Consider the following 12,418-nt stretch of genomic DNA (forward strand, 5'->3'; position numbering starts at 1 on the left):
AGAATGTGCACATTTGTCTATGAATTTCTGTGTATGTCTGTGTGCACATGTGTGTAACAGTATCTATGTGGGTGTGTCTATATATGTCTGTGTCTGTGTGTGCGCATGTTATCTGTGTATAAGACCGAGTTGTGTATTGCATGTGTGTCCGTGTATATGTGAGTCTGTGTGTGATTATGTGTATGGCTTCGCATATGCCTGTCTGTATATCTGTGTGTGCACTGTGTATACCTGTGTATATATATTTGTGTCAATGTCTATGTCTGTGTATATGTGTGTACTTGTGTCTGCGCATGGTCTGCGTATATAGCTGTGTCTCTGCATATATCATGGTGTCTCTATGTATATATGTGTGTGAATTTGTGTCTGTGTCTGTGTTTCAGTATTTGTGCATGTGTGTCTGTTTACATGTCTGTGTGTTTACAAATGTGTGGCTTGTATATTTCTTTGTATGCCTATATGAGTCTGTCTATGCATGCTGTGAGTCTGTGTATAAATCCGTGTTGTTACTCTGTTGTAGTGGGTGTATGTCTGTGTGTCTGTCTTCACATAGGACTGTGTGTGTATTTGTGTGTGCATTGGGGGTTTCCGTGTATATATTTGCATGTCTGTGTGTTTCTATGTCTATGTGTGTCTATCTGTGTATACATCTGTGTGTGCTTGTATGTTTGCATGTTTGTCTATGTATATGCCTGTATATGTTACTGTCATTGTGGTTGTGAGTCTATGTATATGTGTAGTGTCTGTAAGTATGTCTGCGTTTTGGGAGTCTATGAGACTGTCGGTGTATGTGTATGTGTCTGTATACATGTGTGTCTGTGTGTATTTAGTCATTGTATATGTATGTGTCTGCACATGTGTCTGTAAACATGCATGTGACTATATATGTCGTGTGTGTGCATGTTGTGATTGTGGTAGAAGTTCGTTTTGTGATGGTGTTGCATTTGAATGCGTGTGTATATGTCTGTGTCAGCCTGAATTTCTGTGTGTGATTATGTCTATGTCTTGGTATAGTCCTGTGTAGAGATCTGTGTTTGCATTAGATGTATTTATGGATACGTTGTATGTCTAGGTCTGTGTGTGTTTGTGTATGTCTGTGTTCTTGTGTGTGTGCACATGTGTCTGAGTATGGCCTGTGTCTCCATATATGTATCACTGTGTCCGTCAATGTCTCTGTGCGTAGTGGTGTGCACAAGTGTCTGTATGTATATATTAGTGCGTATATATGTCTGTATGTCTGTGTATATATCTGTGCATATCCATGTCATTGTGTCTTTCAACCTATGTATATGTGTCTGTCTATGACTCTGTATATGTGTCCATCTTTGTCTTTGTATTGGTCTTAATGTGTGCATGTGTTTCTATGCATCTGTGCGTGCACATATGTTGGTGTGTACATGTTGTTGTGCATGTGTATGTGGCAGTGCATGTCTGTGTGTGACTGTATATATCTGTTTGTATATATCTGTGTCTGTGTACATGCATGTTGTGAGTCTGTGCACAAGTCCGTGTTGTAACTGGGTGCCATGGGAGTGTGTGTATGTATCTATGTCCTTGTCTTTGTGTCTCTGTGTTGGTGTGTGCGTGTGTGTTTCTGTGCATGTCTGTGTGCATGTGTGTGTCTGTGTATATGTCTGTGTGCACATGTGTTGGTGCGCATGTGTATGTGGCTATGTCTCTTTGTGTCTGTGTATATGTTTTTGTGTTTCTGTGTGTTCATGTTGTGAGTCTGTGCATAAGTCCATGTTGTGACTGTCTGGTATAAGAGTGTATCTGTGTATACGTCTGTCTGAGTCTTCGTGTGTATCTGTTTGTCATTATGTCTCTTCATATGCCTGTTTTTCTTTGTGTGCATTAGGTATGTACTTGTCTATGTGTGGTTCTGTGTCTATGTCATTGTGTCTGGGAGTCAATGTGGATATGTATGTCTTTTTGTCTGTGTGTGTATGTCCACGTGTGTCTTTATGTGTCTCGGTCTCCATGTGTCAGTTTGTACTCATGTGTCTGTATATGTGTCTGTATGTGCAATTCTGTTTTTCTGTGTATATAACTGTGTATGCATATGTGTCTATACATGTGTCTGTGCATATGTCTATTTGTCTATACACATGTTGAGAGTATATATCTCTACTTATGTGTATGCGGTTGTGTCTATGTGTGTCAGTGAATATTTCTGTGTATGTCTTCCTGTGTCTATGTGTCTGTGTCAGTGTGTCTGCATGTATGTCTTTGTGTCTCTGTGTGTGCATATGTTTCTGTGAATACACCTGTGTGCATACACATCTGTCTGTGTGCCATGTGCCTGTGTATAAGTCTGTGTGTCAGTGTATATATGATTGTGCCTGTGTGTGCATCTGTGTCTGTGTATATGTGTGTGTTTGTGTATGTATGCAAATGTGTGTGTCAGTGTGTGCATGTGGATGTGTGTTTGTGGATATCTGTGTTTCTCTCCGTTACTGTGACTATATATATGTATATATACACATATATGTGTGGGTGAGCATGTTTGTCTACATATATGTCTGGTGTGTCTGTGTATGTATGTGTATTGATCTGTATGTGCCATCTGTGTATATGTCTATGTACATGGCTGTATTTCTGTGTATCTATCCATATATATCTGTGTCTATGTGCATATTTGTGTCTGTGTATTCATGTCTTTGTGTATGTATCTCAGTGTTTGTGTGTACATTATTTTCTCAGTGTATATGTCTGTCAGTGTGTATGTGTGCATGTATATGCATGTCTGTGTATGTCTCTGTGTATCTCTCTGTCTGTGTGGCAATATGTCTGTGTGCCTATGTCTGCATGTTTGTTTATATCTGGGTATATTTCTGTGTTTTTGTGTGTATCTGTCAATGTATATTTGTTATGGGTCTCTGTGAGTGCAATTGTATTTGTGTCTGTGTATAGATCTTTCTTTGTGTACATCTATTTGTGTGTTTATGTTTTGTATCATGTCTATATGTCTGTGTGCATGTATGGTTACTATGTATGTCTGTTGTGTGTTTGTGTTTCTGTGTGTGCATTTATGCGTCTGTGTGTGCATGTGTTTTCTGTGTAATTGTCTGTGTATATGTGTATATTTGTGTGTGTTCATGTGTCCGTTTATGTGTGTCTCTGCGTGTGTATATGTGCTTCTATATATATCTGTCTGTATATGCATGTTTCATAGTGCGTGTCTCTCTGTGTGCATGTGTCACTGTATATGTGTGTGCATATGTGTGGCTGTGTATGTGTTTATGGGTTTGTGTCTGTGTGTGCATGTGTGTACATGTGTGTGTATCTGTGTGTCTGTCTCGTGTATGAGGTGTATGTGCCTCTGTATATATCTGTGTGTCTGTGTGTATGCTATGTCTGTGCTTTCTGTCTGTGTATCTGTGTATGCATGTGTTTGTTTCTGTGTATATGTCTGTGTCTGTCTGTGTGGTTTCTGTGTTCTGTCTATGTCTTGATGTATGTCTGTGGCTATGTGTGTGGGAAGAGGGTGAGCAAGTCTGTACAATCTCTGCAGAGTCCCCAGAGCGGGGCAGAGAGGTGGTTTGGTCAGTGTTCTCCAGTCAGAGATGCAAATGGACAGAGGGCGTGGGCACTGTCCCCCAGCTTACCAGCAGCACAGACACGGTGCCAGGGCTGGGTTCCACCACACATGTGTATTCCAGGGCTGCTGTGCTGGTCCTTTGGATGATGACAGCACATCCTTCATCACTGCGGCTCAGGAAACACCAGCACCTGCATGCAGAGGGCAAGGCCTAGGGGCTGCACCCCTTCCTCCCTGTATGGGACACAGTGAGTCCTTCCTTGTATATATCTGTACTTTGTGTGTTCATCTGAGTACGTGTTTGAGTATGTCTGTATGTACATGTGTGTGTCTGTGCATGTTTGTGTGTGCTCATGCAGTGTCTTTGTCTCTGTCTATGTATATGTGTGTGTCTGTGTGATCATGTCTATGTGTCTATGTATATATCTGCATGTCTGTGTGTCTCCATATGTGTATGTCTCTGTGCATATGTTGTCTGTGAATATATCTATTACTTTGTATGTGTCTATATGTCTGTGCATATGTATGTGTTCTCTATGTGAGCAGTTTCCATCTCTTTATGAATGTATATCTGTGTATAAATATCTGTGTGTATGTGCATGTGTCTGTGTGTCCAGATAAATATTTGTGTCTTTATGTTCATTCGTGTATACCTCTACGTCTTCGTGAGTGTGTCTGTGTTTCCATGGTTAGCTGTGTGTCAGGGAATGTCTGTGTGTGTCTCTGTATATTTCTGTCAGAGTATGTGTGTATGTCTGATGTTTGCACATGTGTGTGCATGAAGGTGTGCTGTGTATATGTCTGCGTGTAAATGTGTGTCTGTGTATGTTTGTGTGTCTGTATAAATCTATGTCTTGTATTTACACTATGTATGTCTGCATATATATCTGTGTGCCTCTATATGTGTGCATGTGTGTCTAAGTCTGTGTATTTGTCTGTTGTACATGTATGTCTATATCTGTAAATGTATGTTTCTGTGTTTACTTTTGTGTGCCTGTGCACATGGGTGTTTGTGCATGTTTTGTGTGTCTGTGTATATGTGTGTATCCGTGGAAAAGTCTGTGTGTCTGTGTGTGCATTTCTGTGCCTGTTTATAAGTCTGTGTGAATATCTGTGTCTGTATATGTCTGTGTGTACATTTATGTTGCTGTGAATTTTTCTGTGTGTCTCTGTGTATTCCTATCTCTGTATACATGTGTTAGTCTGTGTACATGTGTGTCTACATGTGTCTCTTTGCATGTCTCTATAAATCTTTGTATTTCTGTGCGTGCAAGTGGGTATGTTCATATGTCTGCCTCTTTGTGTGCATGTATTTGTGTACATCTGTGTCTATAAGTCTATGTCTGTATATGTGTGCTCATGAGTGTGTCTTTGTGAGCATGTACATATCTGTGCCAATGTCTTTGTTGTCTGTGTATCTGTATTTACCTGTGTCTAATTCTCTCATACTGTGTGTGTTGTGTGAGTGCATGTGCACACCTGTGTATATGTCTCTGGGTTTCTGTGTGTATACATCTGTGTGTACATGTGTGTACATGTGTGTGTCTCTGAATACATTTGTGTGTCCTCGTGTGGGTGTGGATGTTTCTGTGTGTATGTCTCTAGGTGCCTCTGTGTGTATATGTGCATTTCTGCATACAGGTGTGTGGTGTGTATCTGTATGTCTGTGTGAGTCTGTCTGCATGTGGTTATATGCGAGTCTCTGCATATGTGTGTATGTCTGTGTATATGTCTGTGTCTTTGTGTAGATCCCTGCATATGCCTATCTAGATGTATGTGTATGTTTACATGAGTGTGCTCACACGGGAGTGTGTCTTTAGTCTGTGTGTGCATTGGTGTCTGCTTGCGTGTATCTCTGCATGCTCATGTCTCTGTGTGCATGCGTGTGGCTGTCTATATTTCTATGTGTGCATTTTCTGTGCACATATGTATATGCATCTGTGTGAATCTGTGTACACTTGTCTTTGTATATGTCTATGTGATTCTGTGTGTATATCTGTGTGTGCATATGATTGTCTTCCTATATGACTGTAGATTTGTGTGTGCATCGGATGTATCTATATTTGTGTGTCTGTGCATTTCTGTGTCCATGTATGTGTCCCTGTATGTTTGTGTGAATCTGTGTGTGCACGTAATATTTGCCTGTTTCTCTTACTATGTGCATGTGTGTATATGGCTGTGGATATATGTACATATGTGTGTGTCTGTGTATGTCTGCATGTGTCTGTGTATGTCTGCATGTGTCTGTATATGTCTGCATGTGTCTGTGTGCATATCTGTGCACATTTTGTGTCTCTATATGTGTGTCAGTGCATGTGCTTTTGTGTGCCTGTGTTCACATGTTTCGATGTATACATTTGTATGTATGTTATGTATATATCTACATATATATATATACATGTATGCATATATGTCTGAGTCTGGATGGACAGATGAACAGACTGACGGATGGACAGACAGACAGGCAAGCAGACAGACAGGAAAAGACTATACTGTCTATATGTTTGTGTGTCTATGTTTTGTGTGTATGCATGTGTCTGTGTGTCTATGTATATATTTATGTGTTTCTCTGTGTCTGTTTCTGTGTATATGCATGTATGTATGATTGTGCACCTGTCTATGTATATATCTGTATGTCTGTGTGTGCACATGTGTGTAAGTCTGTGTACGTTTGTTGTGTCTCTTTGTGTGCATGTGGCTGTGTATATAGTCAGTGTGTGTCTCTATGTGTACACTGGGTATGCATCTGTGTACATGTCTGTATGTATCCGTGTGTCTTTCTGTGTGTGTTTAGGTCTTGCGTGTGTCTGTGTATCTGTGTGTCTCTCTGTGTTTATATTTATGTGAGTGCATGTGTGCTCATTGTGTGTTTCTGTCATATGTCTGTTTGACAATGTGTTCGCATGTGCTGTGTCTATGTATATGTCTGTGTCTGTCTCTGTGTGTTTTTGTCTATAGATCTCAGTGTGTGTCCGTATGTCTGTATATGGTTCTGTGTCAGTTTGTGTCTCTGTATGTCTGTGTGTGAATGTGGATGTATATATCTGTGTTTGTCTGTGTGATTGTGTCTATGTGTCTATGTACATAATCTATCTGTATGTCTGTTTGTTGTTTACACGTGAATCTGATTATATACCTCTATTGTGATTGTGTGTGCATGGTGTCTGTGTGGCTGTAAATTATATATATATATATATCTGTGTATGTGGGCTCATGTGTCTCTGTCTGTGTATATAGCTGTTGGTTCCTCTGTGTGTGTCAGTTTTTGACTGTGTATATGTCAATGTTGTTTGTGTGTGTTTGTATATATGCAGTGCATTTTGCATGGTTCTGTGTGTCTGTGTATACGCATATGTCTGTGTGTGCATGACTATGTATATGCCTATTTGTTTCTGTGTATCTGTGTGTGTATACCTGTGTGTATTTATACGTGTCTGAGGACATATGTCTTGTGTGTGTCTGTGTATATCTGTGATTATATCTGTATGTCTATGTATATGTCTCTATGTGTCTGAGTTTCTGCTTGTGTATGTTGTGTGTGCATATCTTTGTTTCTGTGTATATGTGTCTCTATGTGCACAACTGTGTGTGTCTATGTATCAGTGAGTCATTGTGTGTATATGTCTGTGTCTCTGTGTGTGCACGTGTGTCTGTTTATATGTCCTTGTGTGACTGTGTATATGTGTATACATGTGTGTTTGCATGCATCTGTGTCTCTGTGTCTGTGATTTGCATGTCTTTGTGTCTGCATATGTCTGTCACTGTGTGCATCTATGTCTTTGCATATCTCTGTGTGTGCATGTGTATGTCTGTGTATATATCTATGCATCACTGTGTGAATGCACCTGTCTATATTGTCTGTGTGTATGCATGTGTGTATATCTGTGTGTGCCTATCTGTGAATATATGTGCATGTCTGTATCTTTGTGTATGTTATTTATATGTCTAGGTGTGTGTATGTTTATCTGCCTATAGGTGTTTCTTTCTATGTGTATCTGTGTATGTGTGTTTGTCCATAAATTTGTGTGTCTGTGTGCATGTGTGTAGGTGTATGTGCATAGAAATGTGTATTTATATATATATATCTATGTGTATCTCTGTATATGTTTTAGTATGCGTGAACTTGTGTGTCTGTGCTTGTCCGGGTATACATCTCTGTGTATGTACATGTGTCTGTGTATATACGTCTACTTAACTGTTTGCATGTATATGTCTGTTGTCTGTGTTTGATGCATATATCTGTCTGTCTGTGTATGTCTGTATTTTTGTGTGTCTGTGTGACTGCATCAGTGTATCAATGTATATATGTGTGTCTTTGTGTCTTATGTGTGAGGAAACTAATGTTTCTGTGTTATGTCTGTTGTTTCTGTGTGTGCATGTGGTTGTGTGTCTATGTACACGTCTGTGTATGCATGTCTGTTTGTGTATATATATGTGTGTCTGTGAACGTGGCTGTTCATGTCTGTGTGTATACACTGAATTTGTGTCTTTGTATTTCTGTGTATATACCCCTGTGTGTCTGTGTGTCTACATCTGTGTCTTTACATATGTATTGTGTGTCTATGTACATGTCTCTCTGTGTCTGCCTATGGGTCTCTGTTATCTATACACCTGCATATATATGTCTACATACACATGGGTGTGTGCACACGTGAGTGTCTATATATCTCTGTCTCTGTGTTCACGTGTCTGTCACTGTCACTGTCTTCCTGTTGCTCATCGATTTGTTCGAGCGGGCACCAGTAACATCTCTCGTTGTGAGACTTATTGTGACTATTTTTGGCATATCCAATACGCCACAGGTAGCTTGCCAGGCTCTGCCGTGCGGGCACAATTCTCTTGGTAGCTTGCCGACTCTCCGCTGTATCTATCAATAAGTCTGTGTCTCTCTGTGTATGTGTGAAAATGGGTATGTTTATGTCTATTTGTATTTAGTCTGTGTATAAAGGGTAATGTCTGCGTATACCTGTGTGTGTCTCTGAGTATATGTCTCTGTGTGTGCATGTGCACCTGTGTGTCTGTCTCAATGTGTTTCTACATAGATGTCTGTTGTGTCTGTCAATATGTGTATGTCTTTATATATGTTAGTGTATACATGTAGATATAAATTTCTATGTGTATCCGTCGATATATCTGTGTGCCCTGAATATGTGAGTGTTGCATGTGCAGGTATGTGTCTGTGTGTTTCTCTGTGTTATGCATGTGTATGTATGTATCTATAAATGTCTGTGTCTTTTTGTGAATCTGTGTGTCTGTATTTTTGTGTGTCTGTGTGACTGTATCAGTGTATCAATGTATATATGTGTGTCTTTGTGTCTTATGTGTGAGCAAACTCCTGTTTCTGTGTTTATGTCTGTTGTTTCTGTATGTGCATGTGGTTGTGTGTCTATGTACACATTTGTGTGCCTGTAATATGTTTTCTATATATATCTATGTATGTATCTGTGTGTGTCTATGTTTGTATATATATGTGTGTTTCTGTGTGTCTTTGTGCATATATTTCTCTGTATATATTGGTGTATCTGAGTGTTTATCTGTGTGCATACATGTATGTGTGTGTCTGTGTATGTTTCTGTGTGTGCATATGTGTATTTTATTCAATCTGTGTGTGTCTGGATATATCTATGGTTCTCTGTTATTTGTGTATATATCTCTGTGTGTGCCTGCTTTTGTATCTGTACATATGTGTATATGTCTGTGAATTTATGTATATGTTTATGTGTGCCTGTGTATATGTCTGCGTCTACATATATATCTATGTGCCTCTGTGTCTCTGGGTGTGCACATGTGTCTTTGTAGGTACGTATGTATGTCAGTGTTTGTGTGTGCATGGTTCTGTGTGAATGTATATATACTCTAAGTCTGTACATATGTAAATCTGTTATGTCTGTGTATCTATGTGTGTGCATGTATGTCTGTGTATGTTTCTGTGTATACATGTGTTTTTTATCTGTCTTTGTGCCTATCTGTGTGCATGTGTATCTGTGTGTATCTGTATATATCTGAATGTCTGTTTATAAGTTTGTGAGTGTATTTTTGCCTGTGTATAAGTCTGAGTTTGCCTATATGTCTGTATCTGTCCTTACGTCTGTGGTGTCAGTTGTGCATGTGTGCCTGTTTATATGTGGAGTGTGTATCTGTGTGTCATGTGTGTCTGTGTATGTGTGTGTATGTTTCTCTGTGTGAGTTTGTATGTCTTGTGTGTGCATGGGTGTTGATCAATGTATATGTCTGGGTATAAGTCTGTGTGTGCATGTGTGTCTATATAAATATATGTGCACATGTATGTATGTCTCTATGCATACAGGTGTATAGTTTCAGTACGTATCTCTGTGAGCATGTGTATGTTCTCCTTGTATATGTGTGCATGTATGTGTATCTATGTGTGTCTCTGTATATGTCTATGTACCTGTGTGTATGTCTGCTTGTGTGCACTGTGTTGGTATACATTTATATATATACCTCTGGTCTATGTATATGTCTGTGCATGTCTCTCTCTCTTAGTATATATTACTGAGTGGCTCTCTATGTGCATGTGTGCGTATCTATTGTGTATTAGATATTTTGTATGTCTATCCTTGTCTGTGTGTGCATGTGTCTGTGTGTATACATTTATCTGTGTGTGTCTGTTTCTCTAAGCATATTTGTGTGTCTCTGCTTGTGTGGGCACTATCTGTATGTCTGTTTCTCTGTGTGTATATGTCTATGTGTGCCTCTTTATGTCTGCTTCTGAGTGTGCATATGTCTGTCTGTGCCCATGTATATGTTTCTGTGTGCATTTGTGTGTCTCTGTATATGTACGAGTTTCTTGGTTTGTAGATTTCTTCTGTCTGTGTGTATATGTTTGGATGTCTGTATATTCTGTATATGCGTATGTGTATGTCTGTGTGTGTCTCTTAATAATGCTGTGTCTGTGTAAGCCTCTGTGTGTATGAATGAATTTGAATATATGTCTGTGTGTGTCTTTGTGTATATGTCTGTCTCTTTGTTCGCATGTTTGTGAATGTGTGTATCTATGCAACTATATCTTTGGGTGTGTACCTATGTGTATCTGTACATGCCTGTGTGTGTCTATGTATACACATGTACGACTGTGTGTGTATCTATAAATCTATTTACATGTTTGTGTGTGCATCTGTGTGTGAATATGGGTGTGTGTCTGTATATATGTCTGTGTTTTGTGTGTGTACATGTCTCTGTGTGTCTGTATATGTTGTGTGTTTGTACATGGGTCTATATATTGGTGTGTGCATGTATGTGGGCTGTGTATGCTGTGTCTATATATATCTGTATATATCTTATTGTGTCTGCATATGTCTCTCTGTGCATATGTGTGTGAATCTGTCTGTATAAATCCATGCATATTTGTGTGTACGCCTCTATGTCTGTGTCTGTCTGTATGCACGTCTATGTGTGTGCAAGTCTGTGTGTATATGTGTACATGCCTCTGAATGTAAATTTCTTTTTGTCTATATGTCTCGATGTTGAATGTGTATATGCTGGTGTGTATCTGAATGTGCATGTGGGTGTATGTCTACATAGGTGTCTGTGTTGTATGTGTGTATCTATGTGTCTACTTTCATATCTGTATATTTCTATGTGTCTGTGTATAGGTCTGTGTCTTTCTCTATACCTGTTAATGTGTCCTGTGTACATGTCTATTTGTACAATGTGTGTTTCTGTTTATGTCTTTGTGTTTGTGTAAGCATTGGGTATGTGTCTGTGTGCATGTCTGTGTTTCTGAGTGTATGTCTTTTGTGCATGTCCTGTCTGTATGTCTGTGGTGAATGTGTGTGCACATGAGAGTGTTTTTGTGTATACCAAAGGGTGTGTATTTTGTATGCATTTGTATATGTATATGTCTGTGAGCCTGTGTGTGTCTGAGTCTATTTGACTATATGCTGTAATTTTGTCAAAGTTTCTCTGTGAGTCTAAGTACACGTCTGTGTGTCTGTGCATTTCTATGTATATGGTCCTGTGTTTTGGTATATGTTTGTATGTTCGTTTGTGTATGTCGATACATGCAGGTTCATTTGTGTACCAATATTTGTGTTTCTATGTATATGCCAAAGTGTGTCTGTGTGTGTGCTAGTATGTATGTCTGGGTCTGTGTCTATGTCTGGACTCTCTATGCGTCTATGTGATTGTGTCTGTGTGTTTATAAATATCTGTGTGCGCACGTGTGTGTAATAGTGTATAAATCAGTGTGCAGGTGTGTGCATGTATGTACCTCTGAATACGTGTTTGTCTTTGTATATATCTGTGTTTGTCTATCTGTATTATATTTCATCTATTTCTGAGCATGTATTTGACCAAGTATGTCTGTGTGTGTTTGTGTGTGTATATATATATGTCTGTGTGTCTTTATATATATATATATCTTTTTGTGTATCTGCATATATTTCATCTATTTGTAAGCATGTATATAACTGAGTATGTCTGTGTGTCTCTGTGTTTGTATATATCTGTGTGTCTTTGTATATGTCTGTGTGTACAGATTTGTCAGTGTCCGTGTATACGTCATTATGTGTGTCTTTGTGCAAAGACCTCTCTGTACAGGTCTCTGTGTGTGCACATGTTTATCGTTTATATGTGCATGTCCCTGTATGTCCATGTGAGTGTCTCTGTATATGTTTGTGTGTTTGTGTGTTTCTGCGTATGTTTCCTGTGTGCATGTGTCTGTGTCTCTTTGTGTCTGTGTATCTATATGTGTCTCTGTATTTGTATAGTGTGTCTGTGCATATATGTGAAACTGTGATTGTCTGTGTTTACCTGTGTGCTATATTTGTATCTGTGTATATTTCTCTGTGCAGCTTTTGTGTGTATGTCTCTGTCTGCGTATGCATGTTTATGTCTGTGAATAAATGTATCTCTATG

This window comes from Sorex araneus, chromosome X (genome assembly GCF_027595985.1).
Source record: "Sorex araneus isolate mSorAra2 chromosome X, mSorAra2.pri, whole genome shotgun sequence".
In the NCBI taxonomy this organism is placed as follows: domain Eukaryota; kingdom Metazoa; phylum Chordata; class Mammalia; order Eulipotyphla; family Soricidae; genus Sorex; species Sorex araneus.